At 50.5% G+C, this 7500-nt stretch overlaps 11 non-coding genes and 10 pseudogenes across 11 annotated transcripts in view; all 21 read left to right on the top strand.

Moving 5' to 3' along the window:
* Positions 1-93: 93 nt before the first annotated feature.
* LOC128465171 (5S ribosomal RNA) lies at positions 94-212 on the top strand. Its single transcript, XR_008344964.1, has one exon. It is a non-coding gene; the product is annotated as a 5S ribosomal RNA (ribosomal RNA).
* A 188-nt stretch (positions 213-400) lies between these two features.
* Positions 401-519, top strand: LOC128464694 (5S ribosomal RNA). The gene has a single exon (XR_008344514.1). It is a non-coding gene; the product is annotated as a 5S ribosomal RNA (ribosomal RNA).
* Positions 520-788: 269 nt separating this feature from the next.
* Positions 789-897, top strand: LOC128465846 (uncharacterized; annotated as a pseudogene).
* Positions 898-1205: 308 nt separating this feature from the next.
* LOC128466535 (uncharacterized) lies at positions 1206-1314 on the top strand (annotated as a pseudogene).
* A 233-nt stretch (positions 1315-1547) lies between these two features.
* On the top strand, positions 1548-1666 carry LOC128463610 (5S ribosomal RNA). The gene has a single exon (XR_008343495.1). It is a non-coding gene; the product is annotated as a 5S ribosomal RNA (ribosomal RNA).
* Positions 1667-1875: 209 nt separating this feature from the next.
* LOC128464480 (5S ribosomal RNA) lies at positions 1876-1994 on the top strand. Its single transcript, XR_008344312.1, has one exon. It is a non-coding gene; the product is annotated as a 5S ribosomal RNA (ribosomal RNA).
* A 297-nt stretch (positions 1995-2291) lies between these two features.
* Positions 2292-2400, top strand: LOC128465845 (uncharacterized; annotated as a pseudogene).
* A 284-nt stretch (positions 2401-2684) lies between these two features.
* On the top strand, positions 2685-2793 carry LOC128465842 (uncharacterized; annotated as a pseudogene).
* Positions 2794-3083: 290 nt separating this feature from the next.
* LOC128466453 (uncharacterized) lies at positions 3084-3192 on the top strand (annotated as a pseudogene).
* A 203-nt stretch (positions 3193-3395) lies between these two features.
* Positions 3396-3514, top strand: LOC128463234 (5S ribosomal RNA). Its single transcript, XR_008343140.1, has one exon. It is a non-coding gene; the product is annotated as a 5S ribosomal RNA (ribosomal RNA).
* Positions 3515-3727: 213 nt separating this feature from the next.
* On the top strand, positions 3728-3846 carry LOC128465170 (5S ribosomal RNA). Its single transcript, XR_008344963.1, has one exon. It is a non-coding gene; the product is annotated as a 5S ribosomal RNA (ribosomal RNA).
* Positions 3847-4034: 188 nt separating this feature from the next.
* Positions 4035-4153, top strand: LOC128464683 (5S ribosomal RNA). Its single transcript, XR_008344503.1, has one exon. It is a non-coding gene; the product is annotated as a 5S ribosomal RNA (ribosomal RNA).
* Positions 4154-4422: 269 nt separating this feature from the next.
* On the top strand, positions 4423-4531 carry LOC128465841 (uncharacterized; annotated as a pseudogene).
* Positions 4532-4845: 314 nt separating this feature from the next.
* On the top strand, positions 4846-4954 carry LOC128466534 (uncharacterized; annotated as a pseudogene).
* A 233-nt stretch (positions 4955-5187) lies between these two features.
* LOC128463609 (5S ribosomal RNA) lies at positions 5188-5306 on the top strand. The gene has a single exon (XR_008343494.1). It is a non-coding gene; the product is annotated as a 5S ribosomal RNA (ribosomal RNA).
* Positions 5307-5515: 209 nt separating this feature from the next.
* On the top strand, positions 5516-5634 carry LOC128464564 (5S ribosomal RNA). Its single transcript, XR_008344390.1, has one exon. It is a non-coding gene; the product is annotated as a 5S ribosomal RNA (ribosomal RNA).
* A 327-nt stretch (positions 5635-5961) lies between these two features.
* LOC128465840 (uncharacterized) lies at positions 5962-6070 on the top strand (annotated as a pseudogene).
* Positions 6071-6354: 284 nt separating this feature from the next.
* LOC128465839 (uncharacterized) lies at positions 6355-6463 on the top strand (annotated as a pseudogene).
* Positions 6464-6678: 215 nt separating this feature from the next.
* LOC128463838 (5S ribosomal RNA) lies at positions 6679-6797 on the top strand. The gene has a single exon (XR_008343710.1). It is a non-coding gene; the product is annotated as a 5S ribosomal RNA (ribosomal RNA).
* Positions 6798-7090: 293 nt separating this feature from the next.
* LOC128466585 (uncharacterized) lies at positions 7091-7199 on the top strand (annotated as a pseudogene).
* A 188-nt stretch (positions 7200-7387) lies between these two features.
* Positions 7388-7500, top strand: part of LOC128463752 (5S ribosomal RNA) — a 119-nt gene continuing 6 nt past the window's right edge. Inside the window, exon 1 of the ribosomal RNA XR_008343629.1 lies at positions 7388-7500. This exon is cut by the window's right edge and continues 6 nt beyond it. This is a non-coding gene — a ribosomal RNA (5S ribosomal RNA).

Below are 7500 nucleotides of genomic sequence, written 5' to 3'. Positions count from 1 at the left end.
TTTCTGTCTGATGACAAGCAGCAGCAGCAGCAGCAGCAGCAGCAGCAGCAGCAGCAGCAACGGAATAAGAGAAGTAAAATAAAAAACTTTCACACCTGAAGCCATACCACCCTGAAAGCGCCTGATCTCGTCTGATCTCAGAAGCTAAGCAGGTTTGGGCCTGGTTAGTACCTGGATGGGAGACCGCCTGGGAATACCAGGTGTTGTAGGCTTTTAATTTTTTCTCACAGTCCGGGGAGAGCTTTTTGCCATGTGTTTCTTGCTCATCATCAAAGCTTTAAACCCTTATTTGAACCTTCTCACCTTCTCTGTCCTGTCCCAGGGCTTATAATTCTTTCTGTCTGACGACAAGCAGCAGCAGCAGCAACAGAATAAGAGAAGTAAAATAAAAAAATTTCACACCTGCGGCCATACCACCCTGAAAGCGCCCGATCTCGTCTGATCTCGGAAGCTAAGCAGGGTTGGGCCTGGTTAGTACCTGGATGGGAGACCGCCTGGGAATACCAGGTGTTGTAGGCTTTTAATTTTTTCTCACAGTCCGGGGAGAGCTTTTTGCCATGTGTTTCTTGCTCATCATCAAAGCTTTAAACCCTTATTTGAACCTTCTCACCTTCTCTGCCCTGTCCCAGGGCTTATAATTCTTTCTGTCTGACGACAAGCAGCAGCAGCAGCAGCAGCAGCAGCAGCAGCAGCAGCAGCAGCAGCAGCAGCAGCAGCAGCAGCAGCAGCAGCAGCAGCAGCAGCAGCAGCAGCAACAGAATAAGAGAAGTAAAACAAAACACTTTCACACCTGCGGCCATACCACCCTGAAAGCGCCTGATCTCGGAAGCTAAGCAGGGTTGGGCCTGGTTAGTACCTGGATGGGAGACCGCCTGGGAATACCAGGTGTTGTAGGCTTTTAATTTTTTCTCACAGTCCGGGGAGAGCTTTTTGCCATGTGTTTCTTGCTCATCATCAAAGCTTTAAACCCTTATTTGAACCTTCTCACCTTCTCTGTCCTGTCCCAGGGCTTATAATTCTTTCTGTCTGACGACAAGCAGCAGCAGCAGCAGCAGCAGCAGCAGCAGCAGCAGCAGCAGCAGCAGCAGCAGCAGCAGCAGCAGCAGCAGCAGCAGCAGCAGCAGCAGCAGCAGCAGCAGCAGCAGCAGCAGCAGCAGCAGCAGCAGCAGCAGCAGAATAAGAGAAGTAAAATAAAACACTTACACACCTGCGGCCATACCACCCTGAAAGCGCCTGATCTCGGAAGCTAAGCAGGGTTGGGTCTGGTTAGTACCTGGATGCGAGACCGCCTGGGAATACCAGGTGTTGTAGGCCTTTAATTTTTTCTCACAGTCCGGGGAGAGCTTTTTGCCATGTGTTTCTTGCTCATCATCAAAGCTTTAAACCCTTATTTGAACCTTCTCACCTTCTCTGTCCTGTCCCAGGGCTTATAATTCTTTCTGTCTGACGATGACAAGCAGCAGCAGCAGCAGCAGCAGCAGCAGCAGCAGCAGCAGCAGCAGCAGCAGCAGCAACAGAATAAGAGAAGTAAAATAAAAAACTTTCACACCTGCAGCCATACCACCCTGAAAGCGCCCGATCTCGTCTGATCTCAGAAGCTAAGCAGGGTTGGGCCTGGTTAGTACCTGGATGGGAGACCGCCTGGGAATACCAGGTGTTGTAGGCTTTTAATTTTTTCTCACAGTCCGGGGAGAGCTTTTTGCCATGTGTTTCTTGCTCATCATCAAAGCTTTAAACCCTTATTTGAACCTTCTCACCTTCTCTGTCCTGTCCCAGGGCTTATAATTCTTTCTGTCTGACGACAAGCAGCAGCAGCAGCAGCAGCAGCAGCAGCAGCAGCAACAGAATAAGAGAAGTAAAATAAAACACATTCACACCTGCGGCCATACCACCCTGAAAGCGCCCGATCTCGTCTGGTCTCGGAAGCTAAGCAGGGTTGAGCCTGGTTAGTACCTGGATGGGAGACCGCCTGGGAATACCAGGTGTTGTAGGCTTTTAATTTTTTCTCACAGTCCGGGGAGAGCTTTTTGCCATGTGTTTCTTGCTCATCATCAAAGCTTTAAACCCTTATTTGAACCTTCTCACCTTCTCTGTCCTGTCCCAGGGCTTATAATTCTTTCTGTCTGACGACAAGCAGCAGCAGCAGCAGCAGCAGCAGCAGCAGCAGCAGCAGCAGCAGCAGCAGCAGCAGCAGCAGCAGCAGCAGCAGCAGCAGCAGCAGCAGCAGCAGCAGCAGCAGCAGCAGCAGCAGCAGCAGCAGCAGCAACAGAAGTAAAATAAAACACTTTCACACCTGCGGCCATACCACCCTGAAAGCGCCTGATCTCGGAAGCTAAGCAGGGTTGGGCCTGGTTAGTACCTGGATGGGAGACCGCCTGGGAATACCAGGTGTTGTAGGCTTTTAATTTTTTCTCACAGTCCGGGGAGAGCTTTTTGCCATGTGTTTCTTGCTCATCATCAAAGCTTTAAACCCTTATTTGAACCTTCTCACCTTCTCTGTCCTGTCCCAGGGCTTATAATTCTTTCTGTCTGACGACAAGCAGCAGCAGCAGCAGCAGCAGCAGCAGCAGCAGCAGCAGCAGCAGCAGCAGCAGCAGCAGCAGCAGCAGCAGCAGCAGCAGCAGCAGCAGCAGCAGCAGCAGCAGCAGCAACAGAATAAGAGAAGTAAAATAAAACACTTTCACACCTGCGGCCATACCACCCTGAAAGCGCCTGATCTCGGAAGCTAAGCAGGGTTGGGCCTGGTTAGTACCTGGATGGGAGACCGCCTGGGAATACCAGGTGTTGTAGGCTTTTAATTTTTTCTCACAGTCCGGGGAGAGCTTTTTGCCATGTGTTTCTTGCTCATCATCAAAGCTTTAAACCCTTATTTGAACCTTCTCACCTTCTCTGTCCTGTCCCAGGGCTTATAATTCTTTCTGTCTGACGACAAGCAGCAGCAGCAGCAGCAGCAGCAGCAGCAGCAGCAGCAGCAGCAGCAGCAGCAGCAGCAGCAGCAGCAGCAGCAGCAGCAGCAGCAGCAGCAGCAGCAGCAGCAGCAGCAGCAGCAACAGAATAAGAGAAGTAAAATAAAACACTTTCACACCTGCGGCCATACCACCCTGAAAGCGCCTGATCTCGGAAGCTAAGCAGGGTTGGGCCTGGTTAGTACCTGGATTGGGGACCGCCTGGGAATACCAGGTGTTGTAGGCTTTTAATTTTTTCTCACAGTCCGGGGAGAGCTTTTTGCCATGTGTTTCTTGCTCATCATCAAAGCTTTAACCCCTTATTTGAACCTTCTCACCTTCTCTGTCCTGTCCCAGGGCTTATAATTCTTTCTGTCTGACGACAAGCAGCAGCAGCAGCAGCAGCAGCAGCAGCAACAGAATAAGAGAAGTAAAATAAAAAACTTTCACACCTGCGGCCATACCACCCTGAAAGCGCCCGATCTTGTCTGATCTCGGAAGCTAAGCAGGGTTGGGCCTGGTTAGTACCTGGATGGGAGACCGCCTGGGAATACCAGGTGTTGTAGGCTTTTTCTTTTCTCACAGTCCGGGGAGAGCTTTTTGCCATGTGTTTCTTGCTCATCATCAAAGCTTTAAACCCTTATTTGAACCTTCTCACCTTCTCTGTCCTTTTCCAGGGGTTATAATTATTTCTGTCTGATGACAAGCAGCAGCAGCAGCAGCAGCAGCAGCAGCAGCAGCAGCAGCAACGGAATAAGAGAAGTAAAATAAAAAACTTTCACACCTGAAGCCATACCACCCTGAAAGCGCCTGATCTCGTCTGATCTCAGAAGCTAAGCAGGTTTGGGCCTGGTTAGTACCTGGATGGGAGACCGCCTGGGAATACCAGGTGTTGTAGGCTTTTAATTTTTTCTCACAGTCCGGGGAGAGCTTTTTGCCATGTGTTTCTTGCTCATCATCAAAGCTTTAAACCCTTATTTGAACCTTCTCACCTTCTCTGTCCTGTCCCAGGGCTTATAATTCTTTCTGTCTGACGACAAGCAGCAGCAGCAGCAACAGAATAAGAGAAGTAAAATAAAAAAATTTCACACCTGCGGCCATACCACCCTGAAAGCGCCCGATCTCGTCTGATCTCGGAAGCTAAGCAGGGTTGGGCCTGGTTAGTACCTGGATGGGAGACCGCCTGGGAATACCAGGTGTTGTAGGCTTTTAATTTTTTCTCACAGTCCGGGGAGAGCTTTTTGCCATGTGTTTCTTGCTCATCATCAAAGCTTTAAACCCTTATTTGAACCTTCTCACCTTCTCTGCCCTGTCCCAGGGCTTATAATTCTTTCTGTCTGACGACAAGCAGCAGCAGCAGCAGCAGCAGCAGCAGCAGCAGCAGCAGCAGCAGCAGCAGCAGCAGCAGCAGCAGCAGCAGCAGCAGCAGCAGCAGCAGCAGCAACAGAATAAGAGAAGTAAAACAAAACACTTTCACACCTGCGGCCATACCACCCTGAAAGCGCCTGATCTCGGAAGCTAAGCAGGGTTGGGCCTGGTTAGTACCTGGATGGGAGACCGCCTGGGAATACCAGGTGTTGTAGGCTTTTAATTTTTTCTCACAGTCCGGGGAGAGCTTTTTGCCATGTGTTTCTTGCTCATCATCAAAGCTTTAAACCCTTATTTGAACCTTCTCACCTTCTCTGTCCTGTCCCAGGGCTTATAATTCTTTCTGTCTGACGACAAGCAGCAGCAGCAGCAGCAGCAGCAGCAGCAGCAGCAGCAGCAGCAGCAGCAGCAGCAGCAGCAGCAGCAGCAGCAGCAGCAGCAGCAGCAGCAGCAGCAGCAGCAGCAGCAGCAGCAGCAGCAGCAGCAGCAGCAGCAGCAGCAGAATAAGAGAAGTAAAATAAAACACTTACACACCTGCGGCCATACCACCCTGAAAGCGCCTGATCTCGGAAGCTAAGCAGGGTTGGGTCTGGTTAGTACCTGGATGCGAGACCGCCTGGGAATACCAGGTGTTGTAGGCCTTTAATTTTTTCTCACAGTCCGGGGAGAGCTTTTTGCCATGTGTTTCTTGCTCATCATCAAAGCTTTAAACCCTTATTTGAACCTTCTCACCTTCTCTGTCCTGTCCCAGGGCTTATAATTCTTTCTGTCTGACGATGACAAGCAGCAGCAGCAGCAGCAGCAGCAGCAGCAGCAGCAGCAGCAGCAGCAGCAGCAGCAACAGAATAAGAGAAGTAAAATAAAAAACTTTCACACCTGCAGCCATACCACCCTGAAAGCGCCCGATCTCGTCTGATCTCAGAAGCTAAGCAGGGTTGGGCCTGGTTAGTACCTGGATGGGAGACCGCCTGGGAATACCAGGTGTTGTAGGCTTTTAATTTTTTCTCACAGTCCGGGGAGAGCTTTTTGCCATGTGTTTCTTGCTCATCATCAAAGCTTTAAACCCTTATTTGAACCTTCTCACCTTCTCTGTCCTGTCCCAGGGCTTATAATTCTTTCTGTCTGACGACAAGCAGCAGCAGCAGCAGCAGCAGCAGCAGCAGCAGCAACAGAATAAGAGAAGTAAAATAAAACACATTCACACCTGCAGCCATACCACCCTGAAAGCGCCCGATCTCGTCTGGTCTCGGAAGCTAAGCAGGGTTGAGCCTGGTTAGTACCTGGATGGGAGACCGCCTGGGAATACCAGGTGTTGTAGGCTTTTAATTTTTTCTCACAGTCCGGGGAGAGCTTTTTGCCATGTGTTTCTTGCTCATCATCAAAGCTTTAAACCCTTATTTGAACCTTCTCACCTTCTCTGTCCTGTCCCAGGGCTTATAATTCTTTCTGTCTGACGACAAGCAGCAGCAGCAGCAGCAGCAGCAGCAGCAGCAGCAGCAGCAGCAGCAGCAGCAGCAGCAGCAGCAGCAGCAGCAGCAGCAGCAGCAGCAGCAGCAGCAGCAGCAGCAGCAGCAGCAGCAGCAGCAGCAGCAGCAGCAGCAGCAGCAGCAGCAGCAGCAGCAACAGAAGTAAAATAAAACACTTTCACACCTGCGGCCATACCACCCTGAAAGCGCCTGATCTCGGAAGCTAAGCAGGGTTGGGCCTGGTTAGTACCTGGATGGGAGACCGCCTGGGAATACCAGGTGTTGTAGGCTTTTAATTTTTTCTCACAGTCCGGGGAGAGCTTTTTGCCATGTGTTTCTTGCTCATCATCAAAGCTTTAAACCCTTATTTGAACCTTCTCACCTTCTCTGTCCTGTCCCAGGGCTTATAATTCTTTCTGTCTGACGACAAGCAGCAGCAGCAGCAGCAGCAGCAGCAGCAGCAGCAGCAGCAGCAGCAGCAGCAGCAGCAGCAGCAGCAGCAGCAGCAGCAGCAGCAGCAGCAGCAGCAGCAGCAGCAGCAACAGAATAAGAGAAGTAAAATAAAACACTTTCACACCTGCGGCCATACCACCCTGAAAGCGCCTGATCTCGGAAGCTAAGCAGGGTTGGGCCTGGTTAGTACCTGGATGGGAGACCGCCTGGGAATACCAGGTGTTGTAGGCTTTTAATTTTTTCTCACAGTCCGGGGAGAGCTTTTTGCCATGTGTTTCTTGCTCATCATCAAAGCTTTAAACCCTTATTTGAACCTTCTCACCTTCTCTGTCCTGTCCCAGGGCTTATAATTCTTTCTGTCTGACAACGACGACAAGCAGCAGCAGCAGCAGCAGCAGCAGCAGCAGCAGCAACAGAATAAGAGAAGTAAAATAAAACTCTTTCACACCTGTGGCCATACCACACTGAAAGCGCCCGATCTCGTCTGATCTCGGAAGCTAAGCAGGGTTGGGCCTGGTTAGTACCTGGATGGGAGACCGCCTGGGAATACCAGGTGTTGTAGGCTTTTAATTTTTTCTCACAGTTTGGGGTGAGCTTTTTGCCATGTGTTTCTTGCTCATCATCAAAGCTTTAAACCCTTATTTGAACCTTCTCACCTTCTCTGTCCTGTCCCAGGGCTTATAATTATTTCTGTCTGATGACAAGCAGCAGCAGCAGCAGCAGCAGCAGCAGCAGCAGCAGCAGCAGCAGCAGCAGCAGCAGCAGCAGCAGCAGCAGCAGCAGCAGCAGCAGCAGCAGCAGCAGCAGCAGCAGCAGCAGCAGCAGCAGAATAAGAGAAGTAAAATAAAACGCTTTCACACCTGCGGCCATACCACCCTGAAAGCGCCTGATCTCGGAAGCTAAGCAGGGTTGGGCCTGGTTAGTACCTGGATGGGAGACCGCCTGGTAATACCAGTTGTTGTAGGCTTTTAATTTTTTCTCACAGTCCGGGGAGAGCTTTTTGCCATGTGTTTCTTGCTCATCATCAAAGCTTTAAACCCTTATTTGAACCTTCTCACCTTCTCTGTCCTGTCCCAGGGCTTATAATTCTTTCTGTCTGACGACAAGCAGCAGCAGCAGCAACAGAATAAGAGAAGTAAAATAAAAAACTTTCACACCTGCGGCCATACCACCCTGAAAGCGCCCAATCTCGTCTGATCTCGGAAGCTAAGCAGGGTTGGGCCTGGTTAGTACCTGGATGGGAGACCGCCTGGGAATACCAGGTGTTG

The sequence above is a fragment of the Spea bombifrons genome, chromosome 9, assembly GCF_027358695.1.
Source record: "Spea bombifrons isolate aSpeBom1 chromosome 9, aSpeBom1.2.pri, whole genome shotgun sequence".
NCBI lineage: Eukaryota > Metazoa > Chordata > Amphibia > Anura > Pelobatidae > Spea > Spea bombifrons.
The sequence above is the reverse complement of the archived record's forward strand: the minus strand, read 5'-3'. Positions and strand labels throughout refer to the sequence as shown.